The sequence below is a fragment of the Lissotriton vulgaris genome, chromosome 11 (genome assembly GCF_964263255.1).
Source record: "Lissotriton vulgaris chromosome 11, aLisVul1.2, whole genome shotgun sequence".
Lineage (NCBI taxonomy): Eukaryota > Metazoa > Chordata > Amphibia > Caudata > Salamandridae > Lissotriton > Lissotriton vulgaris.
Window position 1 is genome coordinate 667,884,459 of NC_141699.1, and position 15,646 is coordinate 667,900,104.

Here is a 15,646-nt window from a genome sequence, read left to right on the forward strand (position 1 = left end):
TTCACACACTCTCTTCATCACTCGTCCCAAAAACTCACTTCCGTTATCACTCCAAATGATTCTCGGCAATCCAAACCTAGGGAAGAATTCTTTTATCAGAGCATTGGCAGTGGACAAAGCAGTATTGTCCTTAAGGGGGTAAGCTTCTACCCATCTAGAAAAAGAACAAACAACCACTAACACATACTTTAGGTTGTTGCATCTTTCCATATGGATAAAATCCAGCTGCAAAGCCTCGAACGGATACGTAGGAGGAGCAAAATGACCAGCTGGTGTTGGAGTTCCCTTGCCAGGATTATGCATCAAACACACCATACAATTCTTGACCAAGTTCTCTGCACATTTGGGTATTTCTGCATTCTGCCAAACCGGAGCCAACAACTTGCAAATCCCTTTCACACTAATGTGTGCCAATCCATGTGCCATTGTAACAACTGGAAGCACATACGCATTTGGCAGCAACCATCTCTGATGTTCGGACAAATCAGTCCAACAACCACTCGAATCCAACCTACCCTTACTCTCTCTCCATTCATCCAACTCTTTCTCAGTGGCCTCACTCTGAATAATCTTCACGCTCTCAATGGTGTCTTCACACATGCCTTGCTCCGGAACCCATCTCGCTGGTCCCACAACGCACATTCGACTCGCCACATTCCTAGCAGTTTCTTTCGCAACTTCATCCGCAAACGCATTACCACGACCAACATCATCCGTGATCTTTCTATGGGCACTGCATTTTACGATTGCTATTTGCAAAGGTAACGTAAGAGATTCAAGAAGTTCATTCACCAGTTGCCCATGCTGGATCTTCGTCCCATGCGATGTCAAAAATCCACGTTCACGCCACAATCGTCCAAAACTATGGGCCACTCCAAACGCATACTGGCTATCAGTATACACATTCACTCTTTTCCCTTTCGCCAACACACATGCTCTCGTAAGTGCTATTAACTCTGCCACTTGAGCAGAATTATAGGGAATTCGTGCAGCTTCGACAACTGTATGTAAAGTCGTCACGGCATATGCTGCAGTGGTATCGCCATTTGGTAATTTAAAACACGAGCCGTCAACCCACAAGGCATCATTACAATCAGGAAGAGGAGTATCTTTCAGATCTATCCTCCCTTTCGTCTCTTCTTCAGTTCTCAAAAAACAATTGTGTTGCTCTTCGCTATCATCGTCTATCTCAAGTGAAATCGGCAACAACGTAGCCGGATTTAGGGTATTGCACCTCTTGATGTGCACATGGCTCGCTAACAACGTAAGCTCATACCCTGACAACCGAGCACTAGTCAAGTGCTGTGTCTTCGTCAGATTCAACAAGGTATCCACTGCATGTGGAACCATAACCACTAGCGTATTATCCATAACCAAACCAGCAGATTGTCGAATCGAAACAGCCGCTGCTGCAGTTGCTCTCAGGCAACTCGGCAACGCTCTAGCCTCAGGATCGAAGTTGACGAAAAGTACGCACATGGGCGTTGCTTCCCGCCAAATTGTTGGGTCAAAACCGACAATGCACATCCTTCTCTCTCATGGGCATACAATGTGAAAGGCTTAATGTAGTCGGGAGTACCCAACACAGGAGCCGAACACAACGCATTTCGTAACTCAGAGAAACTCTTTTGGCATTCCTCAGTCCAAGGAATCGGATTTGGAGTATCCTTAACCGTAAGAGCTATCAAAGGTTTCGCTAGAAGGGAACAATTTGGGATCCACTGTCTACAGTACGACGTAATACCCAAAAACGCACGTACTTCTCTCTGTATCGTAGGGACATTCATTTTCGCAATGGTCTGAATTCTTTCTGGGGTCAGTTTCCTTCCCTCCTTCGATAAGAGGTGACCTAAATAGGTAACTTCTTGGCGACCGAATTGTAGCTTCGAGAGAGAAACTTTGTGATAGCATTCAGACAAATGAGACAGCAAGGACACAGTGGCATCCTTACATATGTCTTCAGTATCGGCAGCGACCAACAAATCGTCAACATACTGAATGAGGGCCGCACCTTCAGGTAGGGCCAACAAGTCAAGTTGTGTCTTCAGAGCTTGACTGTAAATAGATGGACTCTCACAATAACCTTGAGGAGCGCGCTTAAAGCGGAAACTTCGTCCTCCTAAAGAGAATCCAAAGATATCTCTGCTCTCTATGGCAATCGGGATGCTGAAGAAAGCATTCTTCAAATCAATCACCGAAAACCAAGTAGCAGAAGCCGGAATCAAAGTCAGTAACGCCATAATGTCTGGTTCAACAGGGAATTGTGGAACAACGATCTTGTTCACTTCACGGAGATCAATAACAAACCTATATACAGGAGGCTGTGAAGAATCTGTTCTCTTCAGAACAGGCAAAACCGGACTATTGCACACATTACCTCGAGTTTCTTTAATAACGCCTTTGTCAATCAAGTCATAAATGATCGCTAAAAGCGCTCATTCACCATCGCTTGAAATACGATATTGCGGAATGCGTGGTAACTGAGCATTCGCTTTCAACGTCACAACATATGGAGGAATGTCTAACAGGCCCACATCATTTGGACCCGTAGCCCACAACGAATCCGGCAGTGAAGACAATTCTGATGGAAGACAATCTTTCGAAACAAATATCGGAGAAATCACATTCTCGCCCAAAGTAAGATGTACTCCTGATGGAGAACAATACAAAGTCGCATACAATCTCTTCAACAAGTCAAGGCCTAACAAGTTCTCATTACAACCTGTAGTCAAAAGAAGGGGTGCTTCAAACCTACGAGGACCAACAGAAAGAGGCAATGGAACAGAAATCGGATTCATAACGGGGGCGCCAGAAAAACCTATAGAAACATTATTAAAGCCAGACAAAGGTGCGCCAGGGAGTTTGGAATGCATAATAGAACTCTTCGTAGCACCAGTGTCTAGCAGAAAAGGTTCTGACACACCTGATGCAATCACTTCCACGTAAGGTCCACTCTGATCTACCGGAACTGAAACAACTCCCTCTCTTTGTCCATGGCTGTCCTAACAATTATTACTTTGCTCTTCGTCGCCTTCAATATAATAATCATCTACGTAGTACTGTGTAGACCTACCAGAAGAGTTCTGCTGTTGATCAAAACTATTCATTGAGTTTTGCGGAGGCAAAGGGCGCGCGTTTTGTCCGCGACCTCTACCTCTAGGCACTTGTTGAGCACCTCTACCTCTAACACCAGGAGCACTATTTGCACGTTGCAACAAAACGGGACAACTATTCTTGTAATGTCCTTCTTCTCTACAATACGCACAATGATTAGGCCCATAGGGAATACGCTGTTGAGGAGTCTCGTCTCTCTGCGAGATCCTCGAATACTGTGGTGATTGCTGTAATCACGCTGATTATTAACACGGGTGGATAAGCTTGTTGTAGAAGAACCTTAGTCTTCAATTCCTTAGTCTTCTTATCCGCTTTCTCTAACTCATCCTTTCGCCTATTCTCGTAGTAATGAGCCGTAGCAAGAATCTGAGCAGAAGTAGAAACAGGCCAAGAACTCTCGGAATCCTTCAACTTAGTACACAACTCAGGAAGAAGATTGTGCACAAATTTATCAACAAACAATCTCTGGCCACCTTCAGTAGCCATATCTTGACCACTATGATCTACAAACGTTTCCTCGAAACGCGAGAAAAAGTCTGAGACAGACTCATCTTTCTTCTGCTTACAAGCCGACAACTTGTCCCAATTAACATGGACTTCAGGCATTAAAGTCTTCATGAAAGTGATAATTCTACCAGGAAGTTCAGCAATTACATTTTCAGGCTTAGCACCTCCCACTTGTCTATCATTTGCTGCAACAAGATTCACCCACGAATCGCCTAATTCAGCATCATGATCTGTATATCGAATAACATTCCAAATGGACTGTGGAACAACATTCCCAAAAAGCATATCTATATCCGCCAAATTCATGACGCATGAACTCACAGTTTGCGCAAGTTCTTTATAATACCCCGCAGGATTCTTTCGCGGATCTGGTAAAGTCTGCTTAAGTGCTAGAACTTCTGCACGCTTCCATGGTACATGTACCCACACTCGCTGGAAGTGCGCTAGAACAGGTGGCTGAGCAGCAGCATCAGCAGGTCTCCATACTGGAGGAACCTCTTGCATCGGATATTGACGCGCATGTCTCCCAACTGACGAATCTGGCTCGAATAGCCGTTCAATAGGAACATCGCTACAGAGCAATAGTAACGTTGATACCGCTTTCTCAACATCGGGTAGACCCACAATCGTTCCTTTGGCAAACTCTGAACGCAACCGAGATAATTCTACAGGAACTCTACCCACTTCATCCATCCATTGTTCATGGAGGAACGCACACATAAGCTCGAAGACATAACGCCGCTTTGGTGCTCCCCATTGTCGGAAAACATCCATAATACCTTCTAGGTCATACTGGGACTTATACGTCACCCATCTACGTGTCATATGGTCTAAAATCCCTCGTTCATCTGTATCGGGCAGTTGACTACGCAATTGTCTACACTCATTCATAGGAGACATACCCATTTGTCCCAAAATAGGAGTCAGGAAATTAGAAAAGGCAGCGGTCATGCTAAGTTTCCTGTTCGATCAGGCCGGACAAACCCACCATAAAACCATCAACCCAGATCGATGAACATCGTAAAGGAAAGGCAGAAACAGATGGAAAGGAGATAGAGGAGTGGGAACGGTGGGCCATAAAATCGGACCACGTCCTGTTCTTTGATCTTTATCAGTGCAGCTGCTAACCAAGGAACTGGCACAGCAGGATTCGCCCCAGGCGAGGAGTCAGTTTGGCCAGGTCAACCAGAAGTCAGCTAAGGCGTATGTGTCAAGGACTCGTTCGGCCACAATCGCAAGGCCTATGTTAGGGCAACCATACAAGATGGCTGCCACATACAAAATGGAACCCGAGGGTTCAAACTAAATCCTCAAATGTAGAGTGTTCTCCTATATCGATTCATACGAAAACACTCAAACACGTTAGACTCGTCATTTGCGGTCTGCTGACACCAAGATCGTCCATTTCCGACCATCTTTATAAACCGGGTTTAGGAACTATCGAACCCAATTCGAAACCACGGAACCACAGTATAGTGGTAAACCACGACATGGGCCCAAGTGCGTGTAATCTGGTGAAATAAAGAGTCGGGCGACCTGCGCGCTCTATCAGTTAAACAACAGTAGATGTTGCAGCACCCAGGATAATTTGCTGCATAGGTAAAAACTTACAACGTCCCAAACTCGAGACCAATAGCATTGCAAATGCTTGTATTTATAGTGCGTTGTGCCTTGCACACGTATGTTTTATTATATAAAGGCAGATTCACACATCAATCAGTACAGATGTGGAATTCTGTTGCCTCGGAGTTCCTTGTGTCGATCACACATCCTCTCAAAGCCAATTTAATGAGATGTTGTCTCCCTGCACAGGTTTAACCCTTTCTGGGCAATGTGCACCCATCTGAGTGGTGCTCAATAGGGATCTGTGCAGGTGGCTCCTGTAGGGTTATGCATTAAAAGAAACTGTTCAGTGGAAAGCAATGCTTTCCTTGGCAGAGGTTAGCTGGACCTTCTTTCTAATAAGCATGCATTGTTTCCGGTTCAAGGAGGTGGCCCGGTTGGCACAGGCCAGGAGGCCAGCTTCCCTCTACAAGCGCTGCTTCGAAGATCGAAATGCTCTAAGCATACTCCTGAGGTGTGTGTCTGGCCGCGAACAGCTTCAGCTGTTTGTTGTGAGCTGCTGTGTTATCAATAAAGGGCTGCCGCATTTGGTGGATGATTACACTGTGCCATTGTCTTTACACTATGGCTTTGGTGATGTGGATAAGTAGTACTTCTTAACCCACACCTTGACTGAGTGCAGATCTGCCAACAGTAGAAGCAACTTCTTGAGTTTCACACTGGAGCCCAGCATCCCTACTACTCGCTGCACTTCTCCGTTCCTCTCCCACTGAAGACAGCTCTCACTGGGGAGCTGTCTGCAGAGTTATTCACACAGTGCATTGAATTTGCTTTGCCTATTTAACTATGGGATCATTTTGTCAAGCTTCTTGTTCCAGACCATTTAGATTCCCAATTGCCGTTCGCGTTCTTGAAAGACTTCTCAAAGATTTGTCTGTCAAGTGAACAGTTGATTTGCAACTTTTTCTGAAATTGCACAATTAAGATGCAATAAATTGAAACTTTTGGTTGAGGTTTAGCTTGTTTCTGAACTGTCAACTGCTTAATTAAGAAGTTTTAAATAGATGGCAAATTTAACTGTGCTTTTTAATGACTTTAATCCATGTTATAATAATGTTTTAACTGGAGTAGGGGCCTGCATTGTCTACGAAAGATGTATAAACAAATATTTTTCAGTTGCACGCAAAACAAAGGAAAACAAAGCACATTTTTTCCCATCCTGGAGGAACTCCATTGTCTATCATTGCCTGCCCTCAGCCTCTTCCACACCGGCTTACAAATGAATGAATGAAACAGGATTTATTTAGCGCGCAGTGTCTCCTAGGAGTGTCCCAGCACTAAGCTATTGGGTAAAATCACTAATTATGTAGCGATCACTTACTGTTGAACAAACAGCCATCTCTTTAGTTTTTTTTTTAACACGGTGATTGATTCCAGTGAGTGAAGCTCAAGGGGGAGCTTTTTCCATGCTGACAGTCCCAGACACAAACAAGAATTGGCATAGCCTATAGGTCTCGCCTTTGGAACCTTATAAGTGTTTAGTTATCCAGCACAATATCCTTGGTGCAACAACATCCATTGTTGCATGGCTAAACACTTCTAAGGTTCCAAAAGCGAGACCTATTGGCTATGCCAATGCTTGTTTTCGGTAGACACTGGGAGATTTAGTGATTTGCCCAGAATCACAGGATGTGGGCACGACCCAGAGGGTAAAACCTTGGTTTCCAGCACCAAATTCGGCAGCTCCAGCCATCAGACTACACCCTCGGTGACCGCGAGCCTTCGTTTATGCCATTATCAGACCACAAGGGTATAAAAAACCCCTGCCAGACAAAAAGTTCTATCTACACCACCGTTATTAAGAATTGTTTTTATGTTTGTGCGAATTTTCAATTTTGTATGTATGTCAAAATTTGGACTAACATTGTTTCACTTTGGTATAGTATTGGTGATCTGGGCATTTTATGTCCGATTTTTAGTGGGGACTCTCCAAAATGTGACTCTGTTTTTTGTCAGGAACAAGATCCACGACAAAAAGGAGCTGGTTTACAAAGTACATGTATTTGTATAGGACTGAGCTGGTGAATCGCCTGTTTCTGTGCACTCCAAGTGTTTGCAGACAGTCAAATAAAGTGATGTGTTTAGGATCACACAAACTGATGAAGTGTGGAAGTTAGGATTCGAATGTTTGTCTCATAAACGAATTGCCATGGACTTACCACTTAATCACACATCTTGCCACCTTCGAAAGAAGAAGCAGTTTAATTATATGTTTTATTGCAACATTTCACCTGCTAACGAACAGCAGTTGCAGGTTAATATGAGATGCTTCTTAAACCTTTATCTTCTACAAGGGCGAGTCCCATCTGATTCCACGAAGTGCATCTCTTGGGCTTGTGGAATGGGTCACTGTGCTCCAAAGAAAGGACCTAGCCCAGGGCTGTAGGGCAGTGGGCCCAGGGGCAGCTCCTCCGTGATGGCGGAGGAGTGCTACCCCCTGCTACAAGAGGTAAAATAAAATGATCCATAAAGCATTTTATCATTTTATTTTTGCCTAAAAGCTAACAAGTGAGTCTTCAGTGGGGCGGGCGGGGCCAGGCAATCCTGTTGGAGAGGCATGGCAGGAGGAGGAGTGGTGAGCACTTTTAAGTGCGCATGCGTATTTTGCCGGGATTCCTGGGCCAGCCGAACGCACATGTGCACTTAAGTTTCTCCAAGCCGGCTGTGTTGTAAAGCCAGGTTAGAAAAACACCCAAAGCTGCTCAGACCAATCGTATTAGTATTCCCAGCATGAGAGAAGCGCTGGGATTTTATATCTAGGAGCATGCGCAGTCACAGTCCAGTATCACTCAGAGAAGGAAGTTGGCGGCCATTGGAGCACGAGGTAAGTGTGCTTTTAATAATTTTTTGCTGTGCGCTTTTTTTTTATTTGTATACCCCCCACCTCACCACTAAGCACTAATAGCAGCCGCCACTGCACCAGGCACTGACTTGGGATGGAGCTCTTTTTTGCGAGCATATTATGGTTTTAAAAGCACCGGCTGCCGCGTTCCTGACCTCCCAACAATTTTCAGGGAACAATAAAAATGTCAAAATAACTCCGGTGATTAAGGTTCTTCCTGGCGAGATCAGAGTTCTGTCTAGTGGAAGTAAGGTAGCTCAAAGGGTTAATATGCCTGCTGCAAAAAGGTGTACCATGCAGTTCTCGCAGTGCATGTAACGTAAAATAGATCAGTGAGTTACTTTTTTTGTCAGAGAGATCTTTTTGTTACTTGCAGTTTATAAGTTAAAATCCTAATATAAAACAGTGAGATATTGGGGGCATGGCTTGGACAGCGCTGCACATGGTTGCCTGATTGTATAGCCCCGCCGGAAAACACAGTTTACAATGCTGTTTCCACAACGCAAAGCTATTACAACGCGATTTTTACAAAGCCTGCTTTGTTAGTATGCAATACCTTTACATCCCAAGTCATTACGACGACTTGCTATAGGGGGGTGCAACGGTATTGGATATAAAATCCAACACCTTCTGTGCTGTTGCGCAAACTGGAGTAGGTATAGTAAATAGTACTATTCCTAAGTCCAGCGCACCCCTACAGCAAGTTGTTGTAATTACTTGCGATGTGAATGTTTTGCATACTAACAACGCAGTCGTTGTAACGACTGTGTTGTAATGGCATGCGATAAAATTGCATGCGCTATAATATTCTATATTTGCTGCCGTCAGTCGATACAGTGCGCTATCTTGGCAGAATGTTTAGTTCCATTCACCTACCTACCAGTCCCTAGGTGCTCTGCTTCACCGGAACTGACCCTGGAGTGGATCCAACGCTATGCAGGCATTTAGTGGCGTTTTTCTCTTTGGTGGAGCTCTGACGTTCTCGGCTTTCCCGACAAAATGTTCACCTTCTCTCCGCATTAATGAGTGCACTAAACAGAGATTATGCTCAAGACTTCACCAAGTAAGTCCTGAGGGATGATTTGACCCTTAATTGTGGATCAGTCCGCAGTGCTCCTCCCGACGCATGTATTCATCACAATCTAGTCGGTTGACATCAGCGGCGATCTTCTCTGTCTGACCCTAACATTGCGCTGACAGACTGTCAGGACCCGCAAGGCTCAGGTGGCTTCAATTACCCATAGGGGGCCAAGTTGTAGGAGACTTCGCCCAGCAAAGAGTTCTTGGTCCGAGTTAACGCGAATCTGGCGTACTAAGGTGTCCGCCGGGTTCGCGCTCGGGTCAGCTGTCTAGTTGTTGTATTATGTCACCGCTGGAGTTCAGGTGAGGCGCGCGCTAGAAAGAAGCTGCGCACTTCACCTAGGATTCTAACCTGAGCGGAAGCGTCGCCGAAGTCCGGAGAATATTTGCCAGAGAAAAGTCTTGGTGAGTGTTTGAGCGAGAATTCTAGTATCGCTAAACGCTATTCGGAGAAACCTGTTTACCGCTGTCAGCTGAATTGATTCTGCGGAGGTCGTTACTTCTGAAGACGTCGTTCTGCACAGTCATCTATTCGAGCTCCTGTGGAGAGAAACCAACATCAATTAAAAAGCTAAGTCATATAAGAAGGAACTAATTGTTGCAGTACATGTACTGAGGGAACGTTGAGAAAACGATACTTACCTTGTATTTAAAAACGATATTCCTAGGACTGAATATTAACGTTGAAGAAGACAATTGTTCTTGTGTATACCTAGAGAAGTTGGAAAGAAACACTAGTTATTAAACAAGAAAAGTCAACAAGAAATAAATAGCAAATGAGAAAGAAAGATAACACCACAAGCAGATAAAAAATCAGTGAGTATAGAAGGTAGTAGAGTAAATAAGAGAGAGAGAGCCAAAGGTTTTAATAAGTGAGTTAATATATGTGTTAATTGAATTGTGCAGAGTTACAAGATTAGAAGAGGGAGTCATTAGGAAGAAAACCAGCCACCAAATCTTTCGCAAAGAATAATACAAGAGAAGATTACCTGTGGTGAGAACAGAACCTAAGGCAACCAGTAGAAGAGAGGCTAGTTCTTGGAAGTTAGAGGTAGGTTAGAAGGTAAATAATAAGATATAGAGATGAGAGAGTTGAGTAGGGAGTATTCAGATAGTAATAATTTCTTCCTATTCAGGTTCGCAACCGAACAGTCTGCAGGACGGACTAGATGAGCAGGACCATCCAAGACAGTCTCTTCTCTTCTCTGTTTTTTATTTTATCCAATATCCCCCTTCCCCCCAAGATAATAATTTAGGGACTCGTACTAATCGAGCTCTGGGTTGTTGTCAGGGTGGATTTGGGACAAGGCACCTCTGTTCCTGCGTGGCCTAGCAATCAAGTATTCTCAGATATGACACAGAATCAACAATCACAATGAGGCCCTTCTGATTGCAGGCAGCAGTATGCAGCGCACAGTGTGTGGTGCCAACACCAGGGCCCTCCGGAGGTTAACTGACCTAGATCATTTCCCTGATTAGGAGGGAGCACCGCTGGCTCACCAAAAGACTGTGTGTATCACACTGTGAACTCTATCTTTCCCTAATTTGGTGCCCATTCACATGGCTCTCTATTCAGATAAAAGAGCTTGCTGATCCCAGCTTTCTCTCCAGATTATGACTCTTAATGAGAATGGACCAGCCTGTTCCTGTCTCTTACCTGCAAAATGACACAGATCACTGGGCACAGAGCACAGAATACAGGGTGCTGCGTCTTTTATCTCGGGATGAGGACTGTCAGTCAAAAGGATTTTCTCCCTACGCCCTGGGAAAAGTGGTGGGGACATAACATCAACTTCACCATCAGACTATAGGCGGTGTACCTCTTTCCAGAACCATCAGACTTAAAGTCGGGAACATTGTTCCAGAACATCGAGCTCCATCACTTTAGCGCTATCTTCCACGACTTTCCATATCAATTTGCAACGGCATCCACCTGCATCAGTGCTCTGATCTTCCTCAGCTCTACCTTACACCATAAGTGCGTCATAAGAGCACTTAAATCATAAGAACGATATAAGAACGCTTACGTCATAAGTACGCTATGAGAACACTAAGATCAAGAGGGTGTAAACTGGCTTCTGCTGCGCACCGCCGCAGCAATCCACCAACTTCTAAAAATATGGCAGACAAAGTGCCCAAACTGAGCAACAAGTGCACCAAACCCGGACCTCCTCTGCCTGATTCGCCCATCAAAGAAAAATCTGAAATGAACAACACCATGAACAGGATCCTAATAAAACTGTTGAAGTCCACACGCTTGTGAAATCTACTAAAGTCAATACAGACATGATGCAGCAGGAGCTCTCCACTATCAGATAAGATATAAATGCCATTAAGAACAGAGCAACAGAGGCAGAATCACGTATTAGCACCCTGGAAGACAATGCCACTGCCTCTTCCAGAGACATAAATAAACTTCTGGCTGCCTATAAAACCCTTCAGAGAGAGGTATCAGAGTTAGACGACAGGAATCGCAGAGGAAATCAGCGTATCTTTGACCTTCCGGAGGGTTTGGAGGATTCAGCGGATTCTTGCATTGGCTTCCCTGGAAAATGGATTCCACAAATGACAGTCATAGTGTTCAAAAAAGAGTTTGAACTGGAAAGAGCTCATCACGTTCCCTCTTTCAAGTCTCCACACAAAAACTAAAGCCGCCAGATTGTCTGTCGCCCACTGAGATACCAGCACACAGAACGAATCCTTTGTTATGTTCGTAAGATTACTCCAAACCTACGATCGAGACCAGAAAGGGCTTCGTTGCACTACATCAGAGACTGAAAAATGCAAACAAACAATTCCCGTTCATTACTCCTGCCAAATTCAGAATTTTATTTGATGAAAGACAACATATTTTCTCCGACCACAAAGCCCTGCAACATTTCTTGAACGAAAGGGAAGGAACCTGAATGGACATGCTCCCTGTGCCACTATTCGACCCAATACTTGACTTAAAAGGCCTTCGCTGATCTCTTCAATTTTTTTCACGAATACTTTTGAAAACTCTGGTTGATACTTCTGCTTTTTGAGCAGGTTTGGATGGCACCTTAGCGTTTCCTGTTTTGTTATCGTTCAGTTACACAGAGTGCGCCTGTTGGGCCTCCTAGTCATTGCTGTACACTCTCAGCAGTGTTCTGTTATTTCTACTATTCATTCGCATTACACTACGCCGGCCAGGCAAGGCCACGCTATGGTTACCCAGTTTCTCTTGTTTATGCACTATAGCTTTATAGCATTAGCTTGGTCAGGCCTGAACCTACTCTCTATGCTTGACACTCCGCTGTTGTCACCTTCACAGTCAATGTTTGCGGTGAGGTGGGTGGATGGGAGGGATGGGGAAGGGAGGGTGGGGTTTGGGCTTGGGCTTAGATTTGAGTTCTTTTGTGTTACAATTGGCATCTCTGTTTTACTCTCTGCTCTAGTCTCAGTTACGTTTTGTCCTTTGCCTCTTATGTTCTCACATGCTTCACACTCAGCCTATTAGACAAACAGTACCATGGATTCACAGACTCCCAGGTATGACCTGCTGTCCTATTTTGTTATACGACTCTGCCCTGCGACCACAGAATCTCGTGTTGGTCTTAAACTCTCTCCGACCTCTGGCGGTTGTGTGCTCTTTGACCTCACATGACTCTCCCCAAGCTGATCTTAGTGTCCCGACCACTTTTTGGCCACACGCTTAGCTATCCACTCAAGCATCACTTTTACAGAGACAGTCCTCTTCACTATGAGTAAATATCCCTTTGATATGTATCTGAAAATTGTGTAACTAAATGTTAGGGGTCTCGACCATTCGGTTAATAGAAAAAAATCAAGAATTACCTCTACAAACTCAAAGCAGACTTGATTCTACTTCAAGAAACAAAAGAATCCCATAGAGATGTGGCCTCTTTTGGGAGTAGCTGGCTCTCTGACATCCTCTGCTCTCCGGCCAACAATAAAAAGTGTTAAGTCCCACAGATGATTACTGTAGATGGAACCTTATAAAACAATCCAAAAATAAAAATCGCCTTCACGTCCTTAACGTGTATGGCCCAAATGGTGAGGACTTAGACTTTTGGGACTCCTTAGCCACTCCGTTGAATCAAATCCCAGCTGACAATCTTATTCTTTTTGGGGGTGACCTTAATATCCCCATTGACCTAACTTAGACCATCAATCCAAATGGGCACTTGAATCCACAAGGTCACATAAATACCTTCTCAAACTTTGCAGCAGGTTCAGCCTTCTTGACCCTTGGAGGCTGCAGTACCCTGAAACTAGGGACTACACTTTCTACTCCAATCCCCATAACTCTTCCTCTAGGATTGACTATCTTCTGATTTCCAAGGCCCACACACAGCTAATAGACCAGACGGACATCTTACCCAGGCTAATTTCAGAGCACTCAGCAGTGACCCTGTCGCTCAAGGGCCTCAACACAAGACCCACTAAAAAGATCTGGAGATTCAATGAAGAGTCAATCAAAGACATTGTATCTAGAGCCACATTTGAATCTACAATTAAGAACCACCTGAAAGAAAATATGCTATCTGATACTTCCCCGGCTAACCACCGGGAGGCTCTCAAGGCCAGTGTTAAAGTTACCCTGTAGGAAAGTAGGATCTGCTTCTTATGGTTATCCACACAGTTAGCTTGATGTAACACTGTTTTTGACTAGTCTAACTGGGATCCTGCTAAACAGGACCCCAGTCTATCTGCTTTCTCCCTAACATGTTATGGTATGTACTTAGGTACACTCCAGATTGGATACTAGGGTACCCTTGTCAGTCCCTAGTATATGGTACACAAGTGCCCAGGGAATTGGTACCCCACAGGCCTCCCATGGGCTGAAGCATGTATTATGCCACCCATGAGAGGCCATGCAAAATGGAACTACAGGATTGCCTATGCAGCCTATGTAAGTCGATGTATGCACCACTTACTTAAGATATAGTTTTACTATATCTAAGGGTCACTGCACTTAAACCCTATAAGTCACTCCTATAGAAGGCCTTTACAATCCTGAGGGCAAGGTGCTTGGTTCTAAGTAAGAGGGTGCACCTGCATGAGCAGGACACCCCTGCAGCCTACGGAGTCCATTCTCCCGTGTTGTCAGCGAACCAGCCATATACTACTATAGAGAGGCATTATGCAATCGCATGATGACCAACTCTAAACTGGCTGAAACAAACCCTATTGTGTTTGGTGTTAAACATGTTGGAATCATACCCCCACACCGGTAACCAGTGTGGGAGGTATGATTCAACCACTCAGAAGGGTCCTGAGTTGGGTCCCTGGTGTTCCCGGTACCAGCCTACTAGCTCCGGACAGCACAAAATGATTGCTGCCAACCAGAGACAGATTTCTGTTCTTCTGCTGCTGAGCCAAGCTCGAACAGGGTAAGGCAGAACCATAGATCCTGTCACAGGGAGGTGTGACCACCTCCCATACAGGATTTAGTGTTTTAAGGCTGGGTGGGTGCGCTTGCCAGTGGATGAAAGTCTGCATGAGGGGCACATTTAGTGTCCCTGTGCGTAGTCCAGTTCAAACCAGTCCTGGGAGCCATTGGATCCCACTCTGGCTCGAAACTGGACAAAGGACATGGGAGTAACCTCCCCCCTGTCCAGACCCTCCTCTGGGAGTGTCTCCTGAATCTTCCCCATCCCTCTCCCATGGGTACTTAAGGGCTTACCAGGCTGTAGAACCCTAGATTCATTGTGGACAAGATTCAGAACAGAAACCACTGCACTTTGACCATCTGGGCACTCTGGACTTTGCTGGACTTCGTTTGGACCTTACTTTGTCTCCCTCTCAGTCTACTGCATCATCAGTGCCTGTGCACCATACAGGATCCATGTAGGACCTGTGGAGCATCAAAACACCTGAAGATAATCTCCCTTGAAGTGAGTGAAGAAGTCACTCCCCTGCATTCACAGGCACCGCAACACTGCTGTCGCTGATTCCAAGCTCCTAAGGACTCCGAAGGGTCCAGCAACACAGAAGGTGGGTTTCTATGTCCCTTGAGGCCCAAGCTGCCCTCTCACGGAGTTCGAGGCCAGTATCCCTCATGGGGGCTGCAATACCTGAACCCCTGTGCACAGCGTGTATTTGCAAGTGCATGTGCTTGATGGCAATTCCTTAACACGTGCATTGGGCTCCGAGTAGCCACAATCTTATAGTGACTTTTTCCACAAAGATATTCAACCACCTCGCACGGAGTGCTCCATGGCCTGTTGTTTTGTGAAGCTGCTCGAGGTCCTCTTGCTACTCCTGTACCTCCGGCCTGTGGGTCCAATTACGGGTTAAATTTGCTTTTCCTGGGCTCTCCTGATTGCTCCAGGCTTGCACCTGATGGCGCGTGGAGTTACCTGCTCAATTACCATACTCACCTGGGCCCATAAACATACACACCTACAATCCTAGCTTTACTTTACTGCCTATCAGGATTTTATTCACTTTAGGACTTATACCTGTACACGTTGACTTACCAATCCTGGTCAC